Source organism: Falco cherrug, chromosome 9, assembly GCF_023634085.1.
Source record: "Falco cherrug isolate bFalChe1 chromosome 9, bFalChe1.pri, whole genome shotgun sequence".
In the NCBI taxonomy this organism is placed as follows: domain Eukaryota; kingdom Metazoa; phylum Chordata; class Aves; order Falconiformes; family Falconidae; genus Falco; species Falco cherrug.
Window position 1 is genome coordinate 12437502 of NC_073705.1, and position 9005 is coordinate 12446506.

Here is a 9005-nt window from a genome sequence, read left to right on the forward strand (position 1 = left end):
CCAGAGGTGGATGCTGGATGATGTGGCCAGCCTGGCTGTGAGGCTCAGTCCTCCCTGGGATTGCTTTCTGCTGTGGGAATATGCTCCAGTGATGGCACAGTACTGGACTAGAGCTGCTCTGTTACACACCACAGCATCGTGCCAGCCTTGCTGGTCCTGCCTGGTCCCCGAGCTTCCCCAAGTGTCGCTGGAGCTGCTCCTACAGCAGTGTGCCCACCCAGCAGGACCTTGCCCTTGCTGGCAGGTGCCTCTGGTTAGGATGGCTCTGCCAAGGCCCACAGAGGACAGGGCACATTGGCCTGGGGCACCTGAACAGTGTTTGCAGGTAGGTGCATATTTGAGATGCCACTTGCAGGGGGTGCAAGAGTGACAGTCAACCCATTTTCACATACACTAATGATATGCCCTTGCACGCACAGCAAGGAAAAGCTACAGGTGATCCCTGGAAGGTTAAGTGCTTTGTTGCTTTCTTTCCAGCTCCTGTGGTCATCACTAAACAGATGAGCTGGAACCAGGAAAGCAAATTTTAACATCAGTGATAGCAGGGGAAGATCACAGATTGCAGTAGGGGAGAAAAGAGCAAGGACAGCTCAGGTAACAGCTTTCCCAATAGCTGTGAATGATGCAATTCATCTGAGGGTGCAGAGGGAACTGTCTGCAATGGCTTTTGAGACCACAGGGTGATGGGGTGAGTCTGAAAGGTGGAGGGAGGACAAGCACCCGCTCTCCTTGGCAAGGGGGAGAAAGGCACAGGTGAATATGGGAGCAAATGCACGGGAGGAATAACATCCAACGTTTTCCAAGTTAAGTTGTGACCATAGAGTCTAATTTCCTCCCCTGACAGCTGATAGGATAGTCAAAGAATAGCTGTTAAAAGTTACTAGGATGAACTGGAAAGTTTTCCAGAGCTTGGGAAATTCAATATTGCCCAAACAGTGGGGAGGACAGAGATGGGAGTTTGTCTGCCCATTGGATTTAGAGGGGATGCGGAGCTGAGAGGCATGCAAGCATTGCAGAAGACAGGCTTGGGATGAAAGGCATAAATTGGAGGAAAGGTCTGAAAGAAGGTGCTGCAGAGGAGGGTGAGAGTGAGCAAATGCACGTTCCAGGGCTGGGAGGGTGAAGGGCTGGAAGGAAAACAAGCTGGGGGGGATCACAGCGCTCACGCTCCACACATGGAATAACACCACGGGGTTGTGAGGAAGGCAAACATCCCATTAAAATGTATAAATAGGTGTGTTGCATATGCAAAGGATGAAGTAATGCGGGGCCACGTGTGGTGCCTTGCTGGAGCGCTGTGGCCATATTTGGGCACCCTCCTGGGGAGGGAGACCTGGGGCTGCAGCGCACCAGCCGCCCTGCCTGCAAAAGTGAGGAGGGGAGCGAGCCGGGGGTGTGTGTGATGCAGCCTGGGGAAAAGTTTCAGGTGAAGCATGATAAGAGGTTTCAAATATGCAAAAGACTGGCAGATAGGAGACAGTGGTGCTGGGTTTGCCTGGTCCTCCTTGGCAGGGTGTGGAGTTGGCTCTGGAGAGTGAGATTTAGGTTAAACTTCAGGAAAATTGCTGTAGCTGCGGAAGTGAAGCACCAAAATGGATTTACTGGAGCAGCTGCAGAACTGCTGCTTCTGAACCTAGGGACAGAAGAGGATGGTTTAGCCAGAGCCCCAGAACTCTGCCTCAGTGCTCTCACAAGGTCCCACTTCACCCATCTTCCATCACCCCTTGGTGCCTGTCAAGGGTTCAGCTGTAACTTTCTCCTTCCCAGCCACGTGGCTGGTCTTACTTGCAGTGTTTAGTTTTCACAGAGTTCACACCAATTTAACGTTACTGCTCTGTAGTGGATTTGTTTCAGTTACTAAAATACCTGGATTTAGGTGCAAAGTTTCAGGCACCTGTATCTGAAAACTGTCAGCCTGGGGAAGTGTGGTGAGATCAGTGAGTAACTCCCTGAATGGATTGATTTTCCCAGGTGGAATGAGTTAGAAGGACAAGGGAATCAGCCAGTATTGAAACTAGAGTATGCAGAAGAGTTAATCACTTAAGTAAATTAATCTAGAACCCTGTTTACTTCCCCTTGCCACTTTTCCCTTATTGATTCAGTTTATTGATAGAGATTAGATATGATCGTAGGGTCTAATAAGTATTAGACATGATTTTAGGTCTACATCTAGAGCTATCTCACAGAACCTGTAGCCGTCTCCGGGAAGTACCGGCAGAAGGGGCAGACCTCCCCAGCACGGTTCAATACTGCCCCGTTACAGATGTGGAGCTGGTCGGTGGCTCCCTGTGCCGCCATGCAGGAGCAGAGCTCCTGATGTGGGACTTGGCATCGGCTCTGGTCCTCCTCTGGCTGTGGAGGTTGCTGCAAGGGGCCGCTCACGGCTCCTTGCAGGATGCAGGCGGGCCAGAATCTTCTGTGGATGCTATTTTGAGTTTACCAATGCTGTGCTTCCAGTGGTGTTTCATTAACGGCTCCCTCAAGCTGGGATTCAACTGAATCCCAGTTTTTGGCATCTTGAGGTAGTCTGAGTAAGTCTGCCTGGGATTTCCCCATCCCTGCTTCCTGGAAAGAGGCTTCCCAGGAACTCAGGCCTGGGAAACGGCCACCTAGAAAACCTTGCCTGAGCCACAGCTCATGCTCCAGGCTTCCTTGGCAGGGTTGGACCCCAGGGGCCAAGTGGTACCCATGCAGCCCCCAGGTTATTCCAGCTCTTGTGCTCCTGGATGCAACAGTGAGGACAGAGTGAGTTCCTGCAGGCCAAACTCACACTAAGCCAGCAGCTGTGGGCCAGGCCTTGCTTAGTTTGCTGCTAGAGCCGTGGAAGCCATCACTGCCACCTTGAGCTATAGGTCATCTTTGTAGGGGCATCTTGCCCTGCACTTGGCTTTTGTTGCTTTACTCCGGGAGGGACAACCATGTTCTCTCCATCCCCAGCTCCCAGCCTTGCTGCTCCAGGCTCGGGCACCTCCCCAAACCCCCACAGCTTCTGTTAACTTTTGGCATCAGCTCCAGTTTCCCCAGAGGGGCAGGAGGGATTTGGTCCTAAGGAGTCCATCCTTCACCGGATCCTGGCACCTGACCCCATGAGATGTGTGTACATTTTTTTGGCCGGCAAGTGATAAGTTAAAGAAAGGATTAACTGCAGCTAAACCCTCTGTTTTCACCTGTACCTTTGCCCCTCTCCTGCTCCTGTAATGTGCTGCAGTACCCACACACTCTCACTCAAACCAGACCCATATTTTTTTGCTTGGAAGAACAGGCAAGATACCATAAATACATATTTCAGAAGCTGGGAGAAAGGTATTCCTAGAACTTACGGTTTTCTTTTAAACATTTTGAGCCACCCAACACGATCTGTGTGCAAGTACAAAAGGAGTTGCAGGCATGACTGATATCAAGGAATCCGATGTGGTGTTCCCACCCAGCCCTCCCCAGCTGCCACATTGTCACCACATGGCTCTCAGCTCCCCGGTAGCTTTTCCAAGGCTGCAGCTGAAGAGGTACGTACAACTGGTGTTACTATCGCACGCTGTTTCTCATAGACCACAGCAAACTGCCCAGTTCTTCCTGAGATAACTTCATATGTCCCCATGGGATCAAGGTTTCCGAGTCACAGGCTTGCTTCGCCTATGATGAGGTGCTGCAGGGACCTTGGAAAGTCAGTTCTAAGGTTTTGCTTTGAGCATAAGCTGGTCCTTAGCTTTGAGGTTGTTGCTTCTCTCTCCGTGAAAAAGGGCTTGCGTGCCTCAGGTGAGCTCCAGCTATTTCCGATGATGTAATGGATGTTTCTGCCCCTCCCTGCAGACTTCTTTAGCACAAACAGCACCGCAATTCTTGGATGTCTTGAGGTCAGAACACTGTACTGAATGTTGCAGAGCACCTTGGCCTGACATGACCCAGTGTCCTCAGCTCCACCAGTGCTATGGCCTCTGTCATCTTCAGCTGCAAAAGCCACTCCGTGCTGGTGCTTTTACTCGCGTGACACATCCCATGGGCTTTCAGGTTGCACCTTTATCCTAAAGGTCCAGCACCTCCATCTCTGAGTGCTGCTCCTGATGCATTCAAGGCTCAGTTTTTGGCTTTGGTGATCTATTGATGAAATGCACTGAAGTAACTGGGTTAGAGGGGGTTGATGAAATTCAGTTCTTTGGATCCAGCTCAACAGAAATTGTTTTTCCTCTCCTTGCACCTGGTGGGCTGAAGATCTGCTTCTTGCAGTGCTGATTCATCTTAGTTCTTCTCACTTGAGGAAGATCCAGTGACCTGCTTGGACAAGCTCACCTGGGAGTTATAAATACATCCCTGCGTAATACTCACATGACAATAAGCTACTGGGGAATGATCATTGCCAATAAGAACAGGATTTGTCCCTACAGGTAGAGACCCCTTTTCCTGGGGCTCATTTGGAGGCTGGGTTATTACTCGCCTCCCTACAGCTGGGTGTTGGGCAATGCTGGTGAGATGGATTAGGCTCATGAGAGATGCAAGATGTGGAACATCACTGAGAAACCTCTACATGATTAACACGAGGTGATGCTGTTGGTGCCAGAGCAGGAGTCAGGACAGGATGCTCCTGTCCATCGGGAGCTGCCCATTAACTGCGCTGAGGTAAACACAGCTTATATAATGGGACAGCTGGAAGAAATTGAGCTGATCTGTCTCCTGGATAGATCCTGGTTGAAATAAAGGGGGTAGCTGAATGCATTACTGAATGTTTAACATCCAGGTGTATTTGGTGTCCGGTTCAGGCACCTGCCTGTAGCACTTTCTCCTCTGAACTGAGCCTGGCCAGCCCCAAACCCATGGCTTCGGAGTGGGAGGGTTCATTACTGACCCTCCAGCCTGACTCATTCATGTGTCGGGGCCAGGGTGGGTCTGAGGGCTCAGGCACCACAGGGCAAAGCAGCAGCAATCCCCATTAATTATTTTCTTATCGTGTGCTTCTTTTAAACCAGTTACGTGATTTAGGTGCTGCCTGACAATATTGCACCAGTCGTGGGAGGCAGATGCTCGGCAGGGAGTGCAGCTAGGGCATGGCCACTGAGCACAGCTTTAGCCATCAGAGTTAAGGGACAAGCAATTTTACCCCACCCTGACCAGCTTCTATGAGAGATGGTGACTACAGAGGCTGCTTGAGCCCGTTCCTTACATCTTAGGAGTTGCCTTGCCAGAAGTTGCCATTAGGCAGGTAATTTTGGAAGCAGCAATTTGTCTTCCAGCCCTCTGGACTTTGCCTTGTGGTGGAGGAAAAAGATGACTGAGGACCATTAAAGTTCTGTCTTTAAGCCCTGGCTGTGTCTCAGGTTTAAGTGCTCATCTGGGCAGCATAAGAGACTGCCCTGAGGAAGGTGTTTTTCAGCAGCGAGTGTCTTCAGGTGAGCCACTGGCTCCAGCACTTGGTTTGAATGGGGATTAGGGGTGACAGCAAAAGCCACAAGCAGTGTTGCCATGTGGAACTAATGACCATCACCTTGGAGGTGCTGGGTGGTACCTATCTAGAGATGGGACTACATGCGTGCCAGTCACTGTGTTAGTAGCTGCATGTTGGTTTTGCCTAAGACTTAGTTTCCCGTGGAATAAGCCTGATGACTGAGAGTTTTCACATCATGACAGCAGGGGACATGATGGTGATTGACAATGCTGAAAGCACAGATGTTTGATGCCTTGTGACTTAAAGCCAATATCACTTTGTTCTTCCAAGAAGCAGAAAGCAAGCAACGTTAGGGAACCCAAAGGGCAAGAAGAGCTATCAAAGAACAGTTTTAAAATTTGAATTTTGCCCTTTGCTGCTTTGTGGTGGCTAAAGGCTGCCTGAGAAGACTTAGGAGAGATCAAGATATGTTTGATTTTACATTAGCCATCCAGAGCTGGTTGGCTGTTTTACAGAAGTCCATCTTTCATTCCCACCCGCTCGGTGCAGGTGTGAGATGCCCAACGCTGACAAAGATGCATGAAATTTGCAGCTAAATCCTCTAAGTTCATGACAAAGGTCCAAGAGAGCTGGAGACTTCTCCAGCAGGTTTGAGGGCACTCAGCCCTTTCAGGCTCTGTTTAGTTATCATAAGGCACCAAGAATTTGAATGTGAGTGTTGTTCTTTCCTTTTCTGGGCATATCTGAGATTGAGCTTGCCAGAGCAAGTGCTGAGGTTGCTTGTTTTCTGGGGTAGAGTGCTGAGACTGCACAGGGTCATAACAGAAACTGGGGTCTCCCACCTCCGCCTCTCCAGCTCAAGGCCAGCGATCCTGGCAGCTGGGATGGGAAGGCAGGGGAGGAAGGTGAAATCATGCCTGTCCTCAGACTCCACTTTTGTTCTTTATAGCAGATAGGTGAATTTTAATGAAGGATATGCTCTCAAAAGCACTGAAATATCTTGAGGCAAAGTCTTGTGATAGACAGTTGTAATAAAGGAGAACGGAACTGGGCAGGAGAAAATTTGGAGCATGCTCTCACACTCCTGTTAGCAAAGAGTGCCCACGGGCAGATCCGTGGTGCTGGGAGCAGAGACATTCCAGAGCAGTTTGTGAGTCAGCTGAGCTCCTCCCATCACAACTTCACTCATCAAAGCAAGTATTTATAGCACAGGTAGGAGTAGGGAGAGAAATCAAAGAAGAGCTTCCCAGAAAGATGCATAAATCACTCCAAGAGTTCAGCTCTGGGGTTCTGCATTTTTTGCTTTAATAAGAATGAATAAATGTGCTGTTGTTATTACTAATATTTCTTAACATTATTTCATCGGTCTGCTTTTTGAATTAAAACCATCTTTGAGCAAAGAGGTATTTTCAGAGAGCTCTCCCAGCTTTCAGAGCTACCACAGCAAGCTGCTAAGGACATGCTGTCTTACACCAGAGAAAATATTTTCTCCAGCACAGATCTGCTGAAAAACAATTCAGAAAGTCTGTCCAGGCCGATGTTTGCTGTCCGAACTGTCGGGAGACCTCCAGGCCTTCCAACAAAGCGAAGCAGAAAAGCCAGAAGGGTGCTGTACCCAGCCCAGGTGAGAAAATATTTGCCACGTCAGGAGAAAGACCTAGTCAGGCGGTGGCTGCTCTTCTTTGTTGGCATCGTCCTCATGCAGGTCTTAACTGAGGATCCTGAGCAAGAGAGACTGGCTGGGGGAAAAAGCCTTAGAAAGCAGCCACTCTGTGCGCCAGCATCGCTGCCGGCTGCAGGGCTCGGGGCTGCAGGGAACAGCTCCAGAGAAGACAGGGCTGTTTCAGAGGCCCCGGCAATCATTTCCACATCAGCTTATGGGCACCAGCCTCCCAGGCAAACCACGGCAAATGTGCCGCAACAAGCAAGGAGACATCCACAAGCCTTCTGCAGGCGATGCTTGACCAGTTTCTCCCGTGCAGAGCACTAAACTGTGTGTGAGAAGCTGACCTCCTGCTCCTGCTCTCGGACATCAGCTGCTGGAGCACCATCGTCAGCAGCAGGTGGCCTGTGAACTCCTGCACCCCTCCAAGGGGACACCAGGACTCTGGTGACACAGGGGCCAGCAGTGGCCAGAAGAGACTTCGATGAAAGACCAGGACTGCAGGAAGAGCCGTGCAGTTTTCACTGCTGATTTTGTTTGTGGCTGCGATGAGAGACTGTGGTTTCCAAGAGCTGTAACAAAAGGCTGTAGGACTTAGGTTTACTCTCCTGGGTCGGGTTTGTACTCTGCTAACCTACCTGTCACTGTTGCATAACTTTTTCCAGTGCCTTTATTTGCATGTTGTAATTTAGTGTCAGTTCTCACAAATTAGCAGAAAGTAGCTCAGCTCTTGAAGTGACGAGAGTGCAAAGATCCTGTGTGCTTTCCTCCCTCTGTTACGCTGTAAGAATAAAACTGCCAAGATCAGACTTTCACAACTTGTTTCATCTGAGATTTTAAAATTAAGATTTGCCACGCTGCCGTGTGCTGGGAAGTGCTGACCTTCCTGGGGAAATAAAACTGTCCAACCAGCAAGAATAGTGGGGTCAGAGCCACAGCAGGACCCAGACACCGACACACTGGTGCCCAGCACTGGGAGAGGGTTCATGGACCTGGGTCAGGTGCTACGGCTCCAGTTGGGGAGATGGGGCACGGTATGAACCACGGCACTGGGATAAGATATCTCCTTGGGGAAACGCTGGGAGGCCCCTAAAGAAAACCATGGGACATGCTGGGAAGGAGGGTTGGTTGAGGGGAAGGTCAAACTAGGGTTCACCAGTGATCTCTTCTAACTGACACCTCTGCCATTTCTGCATTTACGGGTTACTGGGAGTTCAGTAGCACTTTGTGGTTCTGTGCATGAATTATGGGATCAGCCACCAATTTTTTGGACAAAGTGAATGTGATGCTGTCTGGGGGCTAAAAAGCAAGATGCAGCTTAGAGTGGGGCTGCTGCCTCCCAGACATGAGCAGGCTGCCTGAGTTAGAAATAAAGAAATATGGCTCAGGACCTGGTTCTGCTCCTTGTCCAGCCATGGGGCTTATTGCAAAGAGCCACTCATGGCTCCTTGCTGGAAATGCAGAGTCCAGGATTTTCAGTGGATGATATTTTGAACTTACTGAATTTCCTGGGCTGCTTTATCAGCCAGCCCCTGAGGCTGGGATTCAGCTGCCCTAATTTAGGCATCCTGAGGAAAGTCTGAGTAATCTGCCCGGGATTTCCCCAGCCCCACTCCCTGGGAAGAGCCTGCCTGGGGAAAGGCCACCTGGAAAATCTTCTCCAAAGCATGTCCATGCTCTAGACTCATGTATCTCATGTATGAGGACTCCTCGCCATGAAGGTCAGTCCCAAAAGGCCATGCTGTGCCTTTGCAGCCCCCAGCTTTGTCCTTCAGCTCTTCAGTCCAACATTCCACTCTGTAGAAGAACAAACTTTTGCAGGGTTGCTCAGGGTTTTGTTCAGACCAACTTCTAAAATCTCCAGGCATGGAGATTTCACCACCTCCTTGGCCAACCTCTTACCTGGGACATAAATCAGATCTTTTCCATGCCACGTGATGACAGACAGCTAGTGTGCCTCACATAGCT